The following is a 17,183-nucleotide window of genomic DNA, read 5'->3' on the forward strand; positions in this document are numbered from 1 at the left end:
CAGAGAGGAGGCGCGGGGTGACGTGCCGGCCGCTGGTTGGTCGGAGGGCGGCGGCGGACATGGTCCGGCACGGGGGAATTTTTGTCCGGTGGCGCGAGGAGGAAGGAGGCTAGGGTTGCACCGCGAAATTTCGGGAGAGGCACACATATATATAAATAGAGGGAGCTAGGAGAGTCCAAACGAGGTGCGGTTTTCGTCCACACGATCGTGATCGAACGACCGAGAGCATGGAGGGGGTTTTGCTGGGCTAGTGGGCTGTGGTCAAGGGGTGCTGGGCTGCAAAGGGAGAGGGGTTTCGGGCTACGCGGTTAACCGTTGGGGCATCAAACGATCTCCAAATGGAACGAAATTTGACGGGCGGTCTACCGGTGCTATACCAAGGCCACTCGGCAAATATCGGCCCATTCCGAGAACGTTTTTCTCCCACTCACGAAACAAAGACTGAGAGGGGCGACGGACGCATGCGAGAGTGAAAAGGATCGGAACGGACAACGGAGAGAACCGGGAGGACCCGAACGGATGCAAGTTTTGAAAAACATGCAGATGAAAAGCAGATGATGACATGGCAAAATGCAACACGCAAGCAAATGGCATGGCAACGATGGCGAATAACTGGCAGACACCTGGCGCATCGAATCCGGGGCGTTACAAGTTATGGAAGTTGGATATCTTCTAAAATGTGTTCTTGTGGTTCTTGTTTTCTTTGGTCTTGCTTTTCTAGTCAAAATTTTGGTGATGTATTTCCATGTACCAAAAAATCAATGATGAAAAAAGATATGTGTTTGCTAAGAAAAATGTACACGGTCGCGCGTTCGGCGCACGACCACCGCATCCGAGAAATGGCCCGGACACGACCCCATTGCCCTACCAAAACGGACAGAATCCTGGCAAAACGGAGGTCCGTTTGGGGTCGTGTGTTGGAGTTGGCCTTACAAGTGGGACCGCAGTTGAGGAAACCGACTATCGGTAAACCCCCACCTCGCCCGCCGTGCGATGGCTGAGTTAGAGAAACGACGAGGTTGAAGAGATTGTGTAGCACAGACTCGAAGAAATATGGTGTCAGATGGAAGTCGTGCTGGTGGCGTGTGACGAACTCCTGGACGTGAATGCTTGTTCTGGCCCATGCCACCCTACTACTCCTACTACTACTCCTACTACTCCTATCGAGGATTCGAGGTGCTGGTTACGTACAGCGAACACATTAACATATGGCCCACCTCACACTGTGGCCAAATTTCCTGGAGTCTGTGCTAGGTTAAAAAGTATTCTTTGTGAGGATGGGTGGCTGGTCTGAAGTTTAAAATTTGTTGTATTACGTACGTAGACGTAGAGATAGTGCAGCATGTGAAGCTAGTACAAATAGTGTACTATTGTTGATTGGCCTCATCCGATAACCTGTTGCAATGCACGTACAATTATGTATTCGGAAAATATTTTTTGCCTCGTCGCAGCACCCACTCAGAGAAGCGACTCGATAGCCTTTCATAAATTTAGTAAGTTTATCACAGGCATATCATTTTATTACATACAACAGGTCATCAACCCACAACGACAACGAGGATATATTATAAATACTAAAGTTTTCATCACACAACAAATAACCAGCAATGAAATGAACTTCAACTCAACCAATCCTCGGCGTTGGAAACGCTTGCTTTGAACCACAAGTGATTCTCTTGGAAGAGCCAGCTACTGTCAACCTCGAGACCAACGCAGGACTGATCATCTAGGTTGAAGCGGCCTACTATATCACGACCAGGGTAGGGAACCAACGCAATGTCCGACGTATAGATACAGTTGCTTCTCATAAATGGTAGTAACATTGTGTCAACAGCAGTTGGATCGCCTTTCACCATGATTGGATAGTTTTGTCCAAGGAAGAGCGAGTTTGCTCCAAGACTAACAATACTGTACTAGGGAGAAGGGGTTGGCGCTAGCACACTAGTATCCATCCCGAATACCATGCAACGGGTGTTGGAATAGGTCCGGAGAGTGCGACCATGGGATACAACACCTGCTCCCTCAGTAGTAACATCAGCAGTGGGCTGTATACAGACAAGAAGGGGTGATCCATCGGAAGTTGCCAGGCGCCACTGAGTATATGGGCCCTCCTCGTCCTCATGCTCGTGATCATCACCATCTTCATCTCCCCCTTGGTTATAAAAATATTCAAGTATAGGCGGTGGAATGTTCACAGGACCTTGGAAACGCAAGAAGAAGGTTCATTATTAGAGAAGGGAAACTTGCTAACTCGCATGCATGTGGATGAAACAATTATAATTACGGTGTAAGACAAACGTACCGAAACTACGAGGATCCCATGCAAAAACAGTGCCACGAGTGGTGGCAGCAAACACAAGACCCTCATATTCAATTGCATTACAGTACACATCCGTGTATAGAAACTGATTTTTGAGCAATATCCATCCAGTCGAACCACGAAGGACGGCAACAAGCTTGTAGAAGATAGCAACAACTTGATAGTTCTTGTAATTCCAAGAGTGGTTGGGAACTCGAGAAATTGCTATCTTCCGTAGACGACAGTCACCATGATCATATTTGAACGTACGTAGATCATCTGTGTGCTTAACCTCAGGGCACTCAGAGATTTTTGGAAGTGGAATCCGCTGACGAGTGTACACATTCACAAGTTCCCACTCGCAATTGTACCAAATATAAACAACCCAATCTTCATTTGCGCCTGCCCAAGCCTTGCCCTCAAGTGATGGCATCTTAACATCATACGTATCATTATCAGGCGGCATCAACTTGCACAAGGCAAGGCTTCCCTCGTCCCCGCACCAGTCAGCAGGGTAACGGCGAAGAAGATAGGGGAGATCAAACCTCTCCTGGACCCTTGGGTTCCTTGTAATGATGTTATTAGTTGAGTTGAGAATGGGCTTGAACGAACCTGCCATGCTAGCCGAGGTGATGATGTCGCACCGATCAATGAGTTCCCCCACCACGTCATCTTTCAGATCGGGGCAAGAATAACGGGGTCATTTCCGGCTTGTTCCCACCATGGAGAAGACGATCGAACAATGGCAGAAGGAAGGGTGAAGGCAAATGGAGGAGGGAGGAAGAGCGTGCGACAACAGTTCCAAATCGAGAGGGAAAGGCGAAGAGTCGGTGGACGGTTGTCAGTTTGCCACGGTACACGAAGAGGCGCCCCGACCTACACTTCCTTTTGGAAATTGTACAAAAGGACTCACCGTCTTCTCACTGACATGTTGGAACGGGACCACATGTCAACGAAACATGGTGTGTAATTTCTCGTGCAAAATGCGATCTGGCCGCGTTGGCCCGAGGTGCCGCATTAGTTATCGACCTTTATTTTTTAACATACAATCTGAGTGGATAGCTCCTGTGGTCATCACACATGAGCAGATATATAGGTGGGCTAGGTGGGAAGGTGGCAACAATCTAAGTGCTAAAGGAGTTGATCTCGAAAAAAGAGTTGCTCCAATTCTTGGTTTTGTTTGGATTTTCCAACTATGACCATTGGATAGAGTGAATCAATGGCTTACGTTCAAAGTTATTCTCATACTATAGAATGGTATAAGAATGTGGAGAGATTTGGTTGATTTTATATCGCTAAATAATATAAAATATTATGAGTGCAGACGCTCCACCCTGAGGTTTGTAGCTCCTTCTCGGTCGTCGGGAATCTATATTCTTCCACTCTTTCGTTTAAGACATGAGCTTTGTTCATACTGTTGCCGACACGCGGGACATCTATATGCCTCCATTTTACAAAATCATACTATATGCCTCCATGACACGCGGAACATCTAGCATCAAGGTGGTGTGTCATGCAAGAAAATGGAGATATGCAGTGCGTAAGTGAGTCATGCACTTCGATGGCACCTAGTACTATGCAATATTTTTTCTCCTGGATGGCACGCGAATAGTGCACGTACTCAATGACAGAGCACGGGATGGTAGCCATGGACATGGTCAGCCCTTTTTGAAGAGAGTATTAATAAATAACTTTGATGTGTCCCGTCAACTCGCAGAATGACGAGAAACTTGCTTACTACGCATTCTCCCTCGCCAACGCGTGCGCGGTGGCTCGCAGCACGAGGAGAAACTTTTGCTTACAAGCGGTGGACGTGCAGTAGTTCATTTGGTGTCAGATTGCCAGAAGTACTATTGTAGTACCATCATTATTGTTTGACTTCCAGAAGAGGAGAAGAGCCAAGCGCAAGGTCACCTACTAACCTAGTACAGTACTACTATAGCCAAAGCTGGTCCACCTTTTTAGAGCATGGTTAATAAATATAGGCGGCTCTTGCAGCGGCACATCATTTAGAGCAAGTACTCTCTTCGTAGGAACAAAGGAAGCGAAACAAAAGTTGGAGTGGATGCTAGATTGCCAATTAAAACATGATTACATAGGAAAAAAATCCTATAGCATTCTATCATATGAATCAAACGACCAATGTAGGAAAATTATGAGGGGGTCTCTCCAACAGTGTTCCTTGGCTCGCACCTAGCATCACGGTGGTCGAACTTGGAGTCATTCATCTGGTACACGTGGCATCTCATATCTAGACACAAGGTGACGCGACCTCTCACTTCCTCCGCCATTTGAAGCGGCGCACCGGTGGAGGGCTAGCATACTCCAATATTAGGTTGGCTCTATGTGATGTGGCAACTTCATATACTATCCGGATGCTAGCTATACTACTACGGTACTTACACTCCAAGAAGTGACTCGAAAACCATTCATAAATTGAGTCTATGACATGCATTTGCAACTGAAATGTACCATTCATTAAATACAACAAGTCATCAACACACAACGACAACGAGGATACATGTTGGATTATAGATTATTTCCAACAAAACATTCTAGCAAATACTAAAGTTTTCATCACACAACAAATAACAAGCAATCAAATGAACTTCAACTCAACCAATCCTCGGCTTTGGAAACGCTTGCTTTGAACCATAGGTGCTCTGGGAAGGGCCAGCTACTGTCAATATTGAGAGGAATGCATGACTGATCATCCAGGCTGAAGCGGCATATATCAGGACTAGGGTAGGGAACCACCAAAATGTCCGAGGTATAGATACAGTTGCTTCTCATAAATGGTAGTAACGTTGTGTCAACAGCAGCTGGATCGCCTTTCACCATCATTGGATAGTTTGGTCCAAGGAAGAGCGAGTTTGCTCCAAGACTATCAATACTGAACTAGGGAGAAGGTGTTGGCGCTAGCACACTAGTATCCATCCTGAATACCATGCAACGGGTGTTGGAATAGGCCAGGAGAGGACGACCATGGACAACACCTGCTTCCTCAGTAGTAACAGTCTGAGTGCACTGTATACAGACAAGAAGAGGTGATCCATCATAATTAGTTGCCAGACGCCACTGAGTATATAAGTTCTGCTCCTCCCCATGCTCGTGATCATCACCATCGTCATCTCCCCCATGCTTATAATTTTTTTCAAGTATATGTGGTGGAATGTTCACAGGACCTTGGAAACACAAGAAGAAGGTTAATTAGTAAAGGGAAACTTGCTAACCCGCATGCATGTGGATGAAACAATTATAATTACGGTGGAAGACAAACGTACCGAAACTACGAGGATCCCATGCAAAAACAGTGCCACGAGTGGTGGCAGCAAACACAAGATCCTTGTATTCAATTGCATCACAATACACATCCGTGTATAGAAACTGAATTTTGAGCAATATCCATCCAGTCGAACCACGAAGGACGGCAACAAGCTTGTCAAAGATAGCAACAACTTGCTAGTTCTTGTAATTCCAAGAGCGGTTGGGAACTCGACAAATTGCTATCTTCAGTAGACGACAGTCACCATGATCGTATGTGAACATACGTAGATCATCTGTGTGCTCAACCTCAGGGCACTCGGAGATTTTTGGAAGTGGAATCCGCTGACGAGTGTATACATTCACAAGTTCCCACGCGCAATTGTACCCAATATAAATAACCCAATCTCCATTTGTGCCTGCCCAAGCCTTGCCCTCAAGCGGTGGCATCTTGACATCACACGTATCATTATCATGCGGCATCAACTTGCACAAGGCGAGGCTTCTGTCGTCCGCGCCCATGCGAACAGGCTTATAGCGAAGAAGATAAGGGAGATCAAACCGCTCCTGGACCCTTGGGTTCCTTGTAATGATGTTATTAGTTGAGTCGAGAAAGGGCTTGAACGAACCTGCCATGCTAGCCGAGGTGATGATGTCGCACCGATCAATGATTTCCCCCACCACGTCATCTTTCAGATCGGGGCAAGAATAACGGGGTCGTTTCCGGCTTGTGCCCTCCATGGAGAAGACGATCAAACAATGGCAGAAGGAATGGTGAAGGAAAATGGAGGAGGGAGGAAGAGCGTGCGATAGTAGTTCCAAATCGAGAGGGAAAGGCGAAGAGTCGGTGGACGGTTGCCAGTTTGCCACGGTACACGAAGAGGCGCCCCGGCCTACATGTCCTTTCGGAAATTGTACAAAAGGACTCGCCGTCGTCTCACTGACATGTTGGAACGGGACCACATGTCAACGAAACTTGGTGTGTAATTTCTCGTGCAAAATGCGATCTGGCTGTGTTGGCCCGAGGTGCGGCATTATTTCTCGACTTTAATTTTTTAATGGCGTGTCGTTCAGTTTTGAAGCACGACTAACTATTACTGTTTGCAGAGAAAATATAAACTACTCTACCACTGCTCCACCTCTAGTACTAGTAGTATAAAAAAGATATATAGGCTGGGGGTTCAGAGCTTTCTTGCTAAGGACTGCCCACTTGCTTCTCACACTATCACCCTCTCTCCAGATCTAAAGAAGACGACCTCTCTCTCCCTCCTCACCGGTGGTCACAGATCCACCGGGGAAGAAAATGACGTGGAGTGTTGACACACTCTTCGTCGGCGAGCGAGGTCACGCACTGACGACAAGGCCGTCCTCTCAGACCTAGCGCCCGCGCGGGATGGCCTCCGTCCCCAAGCTCGCTATCGTAGTGCGTGCGGAGGACGATGACCACGAGCGAAGCCACTTCCCGCCGACCCTCAGGTATGCTACCTCTTTTCGAACCATACCCTTGTTCTATTGCCCCATCTGCCATGTCGCTGCATGTGGATCTTTTTCCACTCCACCATCTTCCGAATTTGCTATCCTCTGCTCTGCTGGTCACGCAGACGAAAACCTTAATTTGCACTATTAAAGGAAACCCTACTTCATGCAGACTAATCCATGTCTGGGTTGAATAAGGAAAGGAAGGGAGACTGTACTGTCCAAGAGAGTAGGCATCGAACCCGCATCTAGGTTGAAAAGGGGCAAAATCAGTAGCTAAGGAACGAGCGTCGGTGTCAAAACCGACGGATCTCGGGTAGGGGGACCCGAACTGTGCGTCTAAGGCGGATGGTAACAGGAGGCGGGGGACACAATGTTTACCCAGGTTCGGGCCCTCTCGATGGAGGTAATACCCTACTTCCTGCTTTATTGATCTTGATGATATGAGTATTACAAGAGTTGATCTACCACGAGATCATGTAGGCTGAACCCTAGAAGCTAGCCTATGATTATGGTTGTTGTTGTCCTACGGACTAAACTCTCCGGTTTATATAGACACCGGAGGGGGCTAGGGTTACACAGAGTCGGTTACAAGGGAGGAGATCTACATATCCGAACTGCCAAGCTTGCCTTCCACGCCAAGGAGAGTCCCATCCGGACACGGGACGAAGTCTTCAATCTTGTATCTTCATAGTCCAACAGTCCGGCCAAAGTATATAGTCTGGCAGTCCGAGGACCCCCTAATCCAGGACTCCCTCAACGAGTCTCGTGTGTCTTGGTTGAAGAACGGTAGAAAGGCATGACAACGCAATAGAGAATGACCAGGTCGATCGGTTTGTTGTCCTCACATAGGAAAAAGGTGGCCAAACATAACAAAAATTGGACATAATCCACATATGCTGCCTGGATATTTGTTGCTCTGGGAAACCATACCTCCCTCACCACTCTATGCGTCCGTGGAGGTACATCGTACTGGTGCGCCCACTGTCCGAATGGGCCTCCCATGCTCTTAGTGTCACTTTTTTGCTGTTAGTATAACGCCAGCAGTCAAGTCAAGCAGTGCTACTGCTAAAGTGATGCCACATTTAACTAATGCCGCACTCAGTCTAATGCCACCGATAAATTTAAGCAAGGCCATTTAATGTCACTGGATTATTTCAGGGTTAGGTGTTGATTGTGGATGTATTAAAGATTTTTCATCTAAGGCATTCTAATGTTGTTGCACAGCCATTATACCAACGATGAAACTTGTTACTACCTTCAGATTTTTGCACTGTTAATGCTTATAGATTACATACCTCACTTTCATGAGATAAGTTAATTTTTTTTCTACAGTGTCACCAAAATGCCAAGGCGCCGATGTCATTTTATTTTGGTTAAACTGCACAAAAATTATGAAGACAAGAGGAAAGGTCAAGAGTGGGCACCTCCTCCTCCGGCTGTTCTCCTGATTCGTTCGACCAAGTTTTTATGTTTGATCGATTATCAAGATTGGGATAGCAATTTTTAAGGTCCCCCCGAGTTCGAAATGATATTTACCTTGGAGGTACATGGTTTGCAATTTTTTTATACTGTCATTAGTTAATAATGCTAGTTACCTTCAGACTTTTGTATTTGGTTTAATGCTCATGCACAGCTAGTATACCAATGCTGTAACGTGTTACCTTTACATTTTGTATTGTTAATTCTTATATAAATCTTCCAGTGCCAGAGTTTATTGAAATCTGTTCAGTAAAACCATTGTATTGTACCCTATAATAAAATAACTACTCTACTGTTGCACTAGCCACTGGATTAGTGTATATTTGTAGTATTAGAAATTTCGAATGGTGTTGCATTAGTGTATGGACATAAATAAAGTGTGGCAAGCTTTCCCAGATATGTGCTCAAGAAAACTACTACATGTTTTTCTAAATACTAGTAGACGTTTGGGTACTTTAAACTGAACCACGAAAACGTCTTATAATAAGGAACAGAGGGTGTAGAGTTCACTCATATCCCGATAAAGCTAGTCACACCATTGTTAAAATTAATGTTCATTATGTTATCGGAGGAGGTCTGTAAGTTTGTCTCTAATGCCTGTCGACTACATACCTGACATCATTATGTAATGTTAAGTCATTTCCTTTTGTACAATGTCACTGAATTGTCAAGGCGGTGATGGCATTTTATTTTAGTTGAACTGCACAAAATATGCTGAAAAGAAGAGGAAAGGTCAGGAATCGATCATTCTTTCAGAAAGAACTATATATGCCTTTCTGACATCAGCCTCTGTTGCCTTATTTATTCCTTCAAACAGGCGGTTAGAAATAGTCTTGCTATCTTTTCCCATTAAGAAATTGGAATTCTTATATTTGTGAGTCTATGCTTCAACTAGTGCCGCTTTTATAGTAATCACACTTTCAATATCTATGCAAATAGGGATGCTCGATTTTAGTGGAACTGCACTAAAAGTCCAACTGGTTCAACATTAGGAGCATGTTTTCTTCCAAACCTTTAGATCCAATTGGTGGCACTATGAGCTGTTCATTAAGAAGGTACAGGGTTTACTACTATCTTGCTACTCTTTTTGTACTGTCATTAGATAGTAATACTAGTGGTTTGCATGTGAATTTATTGGTAGGGTGGACCTACATTGGATGTGCAGGACAGGATTCAATGATTGGATGCTCAATTTTGGTTGTATCGATTTCACCTCTTCCATCACTGCGAACATGGATATCCTTGGTCTGCTGAAGAATAGGCGCTATATTTCTGCTCTGAACAAGCAAATCAATTCAGTATGAAATTGTCCAGGGCAAAACATGACTATATCAAATTGTCCAATGCAAAACATGACAGATGCTAAGCGGAAGAGATATGTTTAAACCGAAAATACAAGGTGGGGTATATGCTTACTAGCTGCTTGATATTTGTGCAGACAGAGATGTCTGCCCGTTGCTATTTGGCAAACACACAAAGTGACCGCAATTTCGGTTGAACTGCACAAGAGAATAGTATAGTCACTTCATGCAGTGCCATTTGAAAATAGACACAGAAAGATTGGATAGTCACTTCATAGACTGCAGAAAAGTAGTACTGTACTATTTATTGGCCAACACTAGGTGCTTCATTGCTTTGGTCTGATTATACAATGGGTATCATTTTGCCGAAGTTAAAGTTTGTATTCCGGAAATAGTCTCGTCGTGTGATCAAGAGAAGACCAAATCATATTGCAGTGGATGTTCCTCCATCATGTGTGGTTCATTCTCATGGTTCGAGCTATTGTTGAGACCAGTTACGTTTGCAAGAGGAATTGCAGACTTCACAAACAAATTTGTCTTTCAGTCTGTACTGAACGTTGGCCAAGAGAAGCATCCATGTTAGTAGGAAGAACATATGTTTTTTCTAGATCTTTGCTTTTGGAGCTACATATTTGTATATGATCTGTGAATCATTGAGATGCATTAACATGTTGATCTTATGTATGGGAATTGTACTAGTTGGTTTTAGTTGTGGATGATCTTTGCTTTTGGAACTACATATTTGTATATGATCTGTGAATCACTCAGATGCATTAACAGTTCCTTATATCTGTTCGCTCAGTGTTTACAAGTTACAGATCGATCACTAGCTATCCTAATAATGCACTCCTGGCTGTTTTAGTTGCGACGCAAGATCTGAAGTGGCAACTTTTTGAATAAAAATGCCTACCTCTGAAGAAACTGACAAGCTGCTCTGAAGAAAATGCCATGCGAATCTGAAGAAACTGCCAGCGAAAACGTTCGCAAATGCCTTATCTCCCAGCTAAAGTTCATCAACTAATGCCCTCGGCTGCGACTCGTTGCATGCTGCTCCGCGTACTGGCTGCGAGCAATTTTGAGTGCCTGCATGCAGCCGGCCGTAATTAAGGCAGCTAACTGATGCGAAAAAAGATGCGCTTTAATTGTTGCGGGCCTTTGAAATCCATGGAATCATTATTGACAAGGAGGGAAATGATTCGAGTGCACTCATTTGACTGTCATGCCGGCGTGCGACCCAACACGGAGAGGACGGGACGGCACAGTCAGAATTTCAGTTTCTCTAATTTTCCACAGTCAGAATCTTTCTTCACAGACGATACCAGTGCAGAAATTCTTCTATTTGTTAAGCTTATTTTCTAAAAGAGAGATGGGTAAGAAACATGTAGAAAATATGATCAAGATGCTATAAAATTTCATGATGCAAGGATACGCACACGCTTCTTGGAATGGAGTTGACATAGTTTTGCTGGACTGGAGCGGACTAGTTCTTTGGCCACTAGAATCTGCTTATTATCAGTAGGAGTTGGGTTTCTCTGTGCTGGAGCAGTATCTATAAAAACTGGAGTTGGTTTATTATGTCCTGGCGTTTGGATCTTTTTCAAAGACTTGGTTTGTAGCCCTTCAGATTCTAACATAGTCGTCTTCCCTTTGCATGCCTTGTATAGAAGAATGGTGCTTCGGTTATAAAACATGCTACAACAGAGAGATGGAATAGGTACTGAAGAATAGAAAGGCATGACATATTGACATGTATTCCCTCCATCCAGAAAAAATGGATGGGTCTAGGCGTATTTCAGTTCTAGATACATCCTTTTTATCCATTTCGGCAACATGTAATCCGGACGGAGGGAGTATGGTGTAAGAGCTAGGGATACGATAGGACAACACAGTAAAAAAAACACTAGTTGAATGTAAAACTGTATGCTAGCGGAATACGTACAGAAAAAACTAAGGCAACATACACGTGTATGATTGGGAAACGAAGATGGCATTGCAACAGAGCACTAGAACAACACTTCAATGTAAAAAAACATGGTATGGTACACAGATGAAGTACGTACTGACGAATAACAATGCATAAGATATTCAGAAGCATGATGTCCAAATTAAGCAGATGGCATTGCGATAGAGTAGAATGACAGTACTTGAATTTGAAAACATGTTATCATGAATGGAATAGGTACTGAAAAACAGGAAGGCATGACATATTTACATGCATGATCAGCATGCTAAGCACATGGCATTGCAACAGAGTATATACACTCCAGGACATTATATGCATGTTGTACCCATATCACGAGCCAAGTTAGAGCAAGGACCTTGTGGTGTGAAGAGGATTCAACATCTTCTGCAAGTCTTCTGAAGAACTGCCTTTACATGTTCCATCATATTGGTATCATTGACATCAAGTTTATTGGCCTTTACATTGCTCCGTGAGGTTCTTGTGGATATATCAGTGTGTGCAATTATATCTGACATGCATGGAAGACAACTAGTAGTTAGATTTATGGAATGAGTGCCTGTAGGAGATGACATAAATAGTAGGACTGGGGTTAACTAGCAGCAACAGGTCTCAAAAACTAAAGGGAGAACACAGATGAAAGCTACAGAATATGTATCGTTTTGTAAGGAAACCTGCCTGGTAGTTTTGCATCCTGAGATGCATGAGTATACTATCTCATATCAGTGGGTTTTATTACTTTGGCTCTGCAGTGGGTGTTCAGTGTTTTTTTACTGTGTTGTCCTGTCGTATCCCTAGCTCTTACATCATACTCCCTTCGTCCGGATTACATGTCGCAGAAATGGATAAAACTGGATGTATCTAGAACTGAAATACGCCTAGACCCATCCATTTATTTCCGGATGGAGGGAATACATGTCAATATGTCATGCCTTCCTTTTCTTCAGTACCTATTCCATATCTGCTGTAGCATGTTTTATAATTGAAGCACCATTCTTCTATATAAGGCATGCAAGGGGAAGACGGCTATGTTAGAATCTGAAGGGTTACAAACTAGGTCTTTGCAAAAGATCCAAACGCCAGGAGATAATAAACCAACTCCATTTTTCATAGATACTGCTCCAGCACAGAGAAACCCAACTCCCACTGATAATAAGCAGATTACAGTGGCCAAAGAACTAGTCCGCTCCAGTCCAGCAAAAGAATGTCAACTCCATTCTAAGAAGCGTGTGCGTATCCTCGCATCATGAAATTTTATAGCATTCTGGTCATATTTTCTACATGTTTCTTACCCATCTCTCTTTTATAAAATAAGGTTAAATGATAGAAGATTTCCTTCATTGGGATTGTATTCGAGGAAAACATCTTGCGGGAATTCTCTGTGCTCCAATGCTGATGTAAGTACCTGTTGTATATCACTATATTTTTACATCAGCATGTATTTTGTTAATCGGCGTGAATCCAACCTTTGCCTGATCTAAAATTAGTTGTAGCAAAATGTTAAAGGTGCCAATGTTGATTTTTGTAAAGAAAATTGCCTGGTAGTTTTGCATACTGAGCTGGATGAGTGTACTATCTCATATCATGCACATTACTGAATTGTAGTGCTGCTCTGGTTGCCCATTCATTCATTGTGTCAATGTTGCTTTCGTATTACCTTACCTGACTGATGATAGTTGTGCCATATTGTGTTAATTTGGTGTTGGCTAGTTGCCCAAACATTCGTTGTGCCAATGTTGCTTTCCTATTATCTGACTTGGCCAATGATAGCAATGCTAGTGTCTTAATTTGGTGCAGGCTGCTGAATATAAGAAGACAAACTCTGAAAACAGCAAGGCAACCCCATTGTTTCTTTCCAATAAATCTAGGCCAGGTAATATGCCAATAACTCATGATTAATCTGTTTGGTTCCCCTCCTAATTTATGTTATGATGCAGTGGTCGAGACACTCTCCACTATCAATAATACAAGCCTGCCAAAATTGCCATCTGAATCTATTCAGTATCCTCTGTCTCGAATGCAATGGAAAAAATGTATGTTTGTGAACCAATTAATGGCTGAAGGAATGATGGAAATGGTGGAGGAATCAGAGGTGCAGAGTCGTGCGACACAACAACTGATCAATGTTTTCAGAGAGAGTGTAGCAAAGCAGCAAGAACTTGCCCACATGCTTATGGGCGTCATCCGTGCTGAGGTTGCAGATGGTGACGTTGTAGATCATTAGGTTCTGTTCATTTATTTGCACTGGCATCAATGTTTGATCGCCCAGTGGATGTAATTTCCTGTAATATATGTTGGATGTGCAACATTTTTCCCTGTATGCCGTACCTTTGCTTGATCGGTTTTGGTCCTGTGCATAATTTCTCGTCGTAATTGACTCAAATTATCTAATTTGGCCTAAAGACATGTACGAACTTTAGTGCGCCCATTAAGTTAATGGGCCATTTCCAGGCCGAAAGTTAATGGTCGGCCCTCTTAACTCCCGGGTCGTTAACAGGCTGACATCAAAGCGGGCAACAGGTGGGCCCAATTGATTTCACGGGCCATTAATAGGCCGTTACTAAGTTCGGGCTACATATGGCCCAACTATACTGTGGGCCTTTAGCAGGCCGAAAGAGACAGCGGGCTTGTACTAGACCATGAAGAGCATGGGCCGCTAAGAGGCCGAAAGTTAGGTCGTATTGTAAATGGCCCAACTGTGTTGTGGGACTTTAGCAGGCCGAAGAGAAAACGGGCTGGTATTGGACCATGAAGGGCATGGGCCATTAAAAGGCCAAAACTCAGGTCCGACTACAAATGGCCCAACTCATTTATGGTCCGTTGACAGGCTGAAAGGCACACAGGGCCGGGAATTGGCGCAACAATTAAATGGGTCTCTAAAAGGCCAAAACTCAGGACCGACTACAAATGGCCCAACAGATATATGGGCCGTCACCAGGCAGAAAGACACACCGGGCCGGAAATTGGCCCAACACTTAAATGGGTCGCTAAAAGGCCGAAACTCAGGTCCGACTACAAATGTCCCAACTGATTTATGGGCCGTCAACAGGCTGAAAGACACACCGGGCCGGAAATTAGCCCAATATTTAAATGGGTCGCTAAAAGGCCGAAAGATGTACATTGTGAAAATTGGCCCATCCACTGAATGGGCCGTTAACAGGCCGAAATCTCATCGGGCCAATATTGAGCCCAAATATATAGCGGGCTGTTAACGGGCTCAAACTGACGATGGGCTGCAATGGTGTCAAATCTTTAACGGGCCGTTGACGGGCCGAATTGGCACATCCCGTATGGGTCGTGGGCTTAAATGGACCTGACACAAGTAGGCCTTATATGGGCCGGCCTGCTATTTTTTACTGGGCCGGCCTTTTTCATCGGAATGGGCCACTGTTGGGCCGTGCCATGTGTTGACCTATCATAGGCGCCTCTTGTCCAATGAGTGGATGACATCTGTCCCAACGGTGAGGCAACATGTGTTTCCTCCAGCCAATGATGATTTTACACGTGGAATATCCCCATTGGTCCGGGCTGTTAACGGGTTATCGGATCCAAAACCGGACCCGATAGCTTAACGGCGTTCCGTTACGGTGGATGCCACATGTCGGTCACCCTTGACGAAAGCACTTCTGTGACGCGCGATTTATCGTCATGGAAGTGGACACTTCCATGATGATAATTTTGGTAATGTCATGGAACACTTCTACGACAGCACAGGTATGACTATCTTGATTCTGTCATAAATTTGTCATGGATGTACATGCATGACAGAAAACGTGACCTACTGTGACAAACACGTATCATCACGGAAGTGTATTTTTTTTGTAGTGCCTGGGCGCGCCCTCCTGCCTCGTGGATGCCTCGTGGCGTTTCTGACTTCAACTCCAAGTCTTCTGGTTTGCTTTCGGTCCGAGAAAGATCATCACGAAGGTTTCATTCTGTTTGGACTCTGTTTGGTATTCCTTTCCTGCAAAACTCTAAAATAGGAAAAAAAAAACAGTGTCGGGGTGCAAAAGTAGGGGCTCTCCTTTTTACCCCTCTACTTGTGCATGGGCACTCAGAGCCGCACCTACGGCCACACTTAGGAGGGCAAAGGGAGGAAGCAGAAGCACAAGAATACCAGAGCAGCGCTCCAGCCAAAAGCACAAGACGGGCAGAGCAACGCCAAGACCAGAGGCACAAAGAGCAAGAGGCCGAGGTGGATTCCCCTGGCAAGACCCTTGCCGGGGCGGCCTCCGCAGCCCCGACAAGAGCCTTGCCGGGGCAACTTGCCCAACGCCAGCGGAGTGCGCCACCCTTGAGCCCAAGGGTTCCAACGCCATCAACCACATTGAAACCAAGGCTCGGGAGGCACCTCCGTGGTGGCATGCAGATCTTTATGAAGATCATAAGCACACAAGATCATATGAGGACCAGAAGATGACGATCCTCGACAAAATACTTGCCGAGGAAATCCATGAGACCCCCGGCAAGATCCTTGCCGGGGACGACCGCGATGCCCCGGCAAGACCCTTGCCGAGGACACCTGTGGGGCCACAGCCAGACCAACGTCTGCCAAGCCTCCACCGCTGTTCCCATACAGCTGCCAGCCCAACCAGTTGGGCAGGCACCTCCGTGGCAGCATGCGGCCTCCGGCCAACTCAGCAAGCACCTGCATGGTGGCATGCAGATCTTCGTGAAGACCCTACCACCACGCCATCTCAACAACCTGCCAGCCTACGTGGCGCTGCATGCCTCGTTGGCGTGGACGCGTGTCGGAGCGAGGCGGAGCGGCGACGGATGGGACAGGCCTCGTTGCCGCCCCCAATAAAGCAACGGGACACCTAAGGATCGCATTTAATGCGCCTTGTCCCATAATGACAGGCGATAAGCCTGTAACACTGTTTACCTTTCCACCTCCTGTGTGCCGCTGTGGAGGCGCGAGGCGTACTGAAGAAGGATTCGGATCTTTTGGACTATGCACGCACCGTAGCTAGCTCGAGAGCTCAAGAACACTCAAATATACATCAAAGCAGGACTAGGATATTTTGCATCTTCGCGGCCCGAACCTGGGTAAACGATCCTTGTGCTGACTACCAGACCTGCTCTTTGCACAACCTCACGCCCGCCAACCGTAGAAGGGATCCCAGTGATTCCATAGGTGTCATTTCCACCGACATCTTTGGCGCGCCAGGTAGGGGGCATGGCATAGTTGTGAAAATCCGGTCTAGCAGTTAGTTTAGCAGTCCTTCGTCGCCATGGCTCCCAAGAAGAAGACGATCATGGCGATAGGTTCATCAGGAGCCGAACGGCCCGTACCAGTGCGGGCGAGTGGTGGGGCGGTCGCGGACGGAAGCCGAGGCGCGGCCCGCAAACACCCACATCACTCTAGCAGTCAAAGCCTGGCGAGCGGCGTCGTTTGTGC

This window comes from Triticum aestivum, chromosome 7D (assembly GCF_018294505.1).
Source record: "Triticum aestivum cultivar Chinese Spring chromosome 7D, IWGSC CS RefSeq v2.1, whole genome shotgun sequence".
NCBI classification, from domain to species: Eukaryota; Viridiplantae; Streptophyta; class Magnoliopsida; order Poales; family Poaceae; genus Triticum; species Triticum aestivum.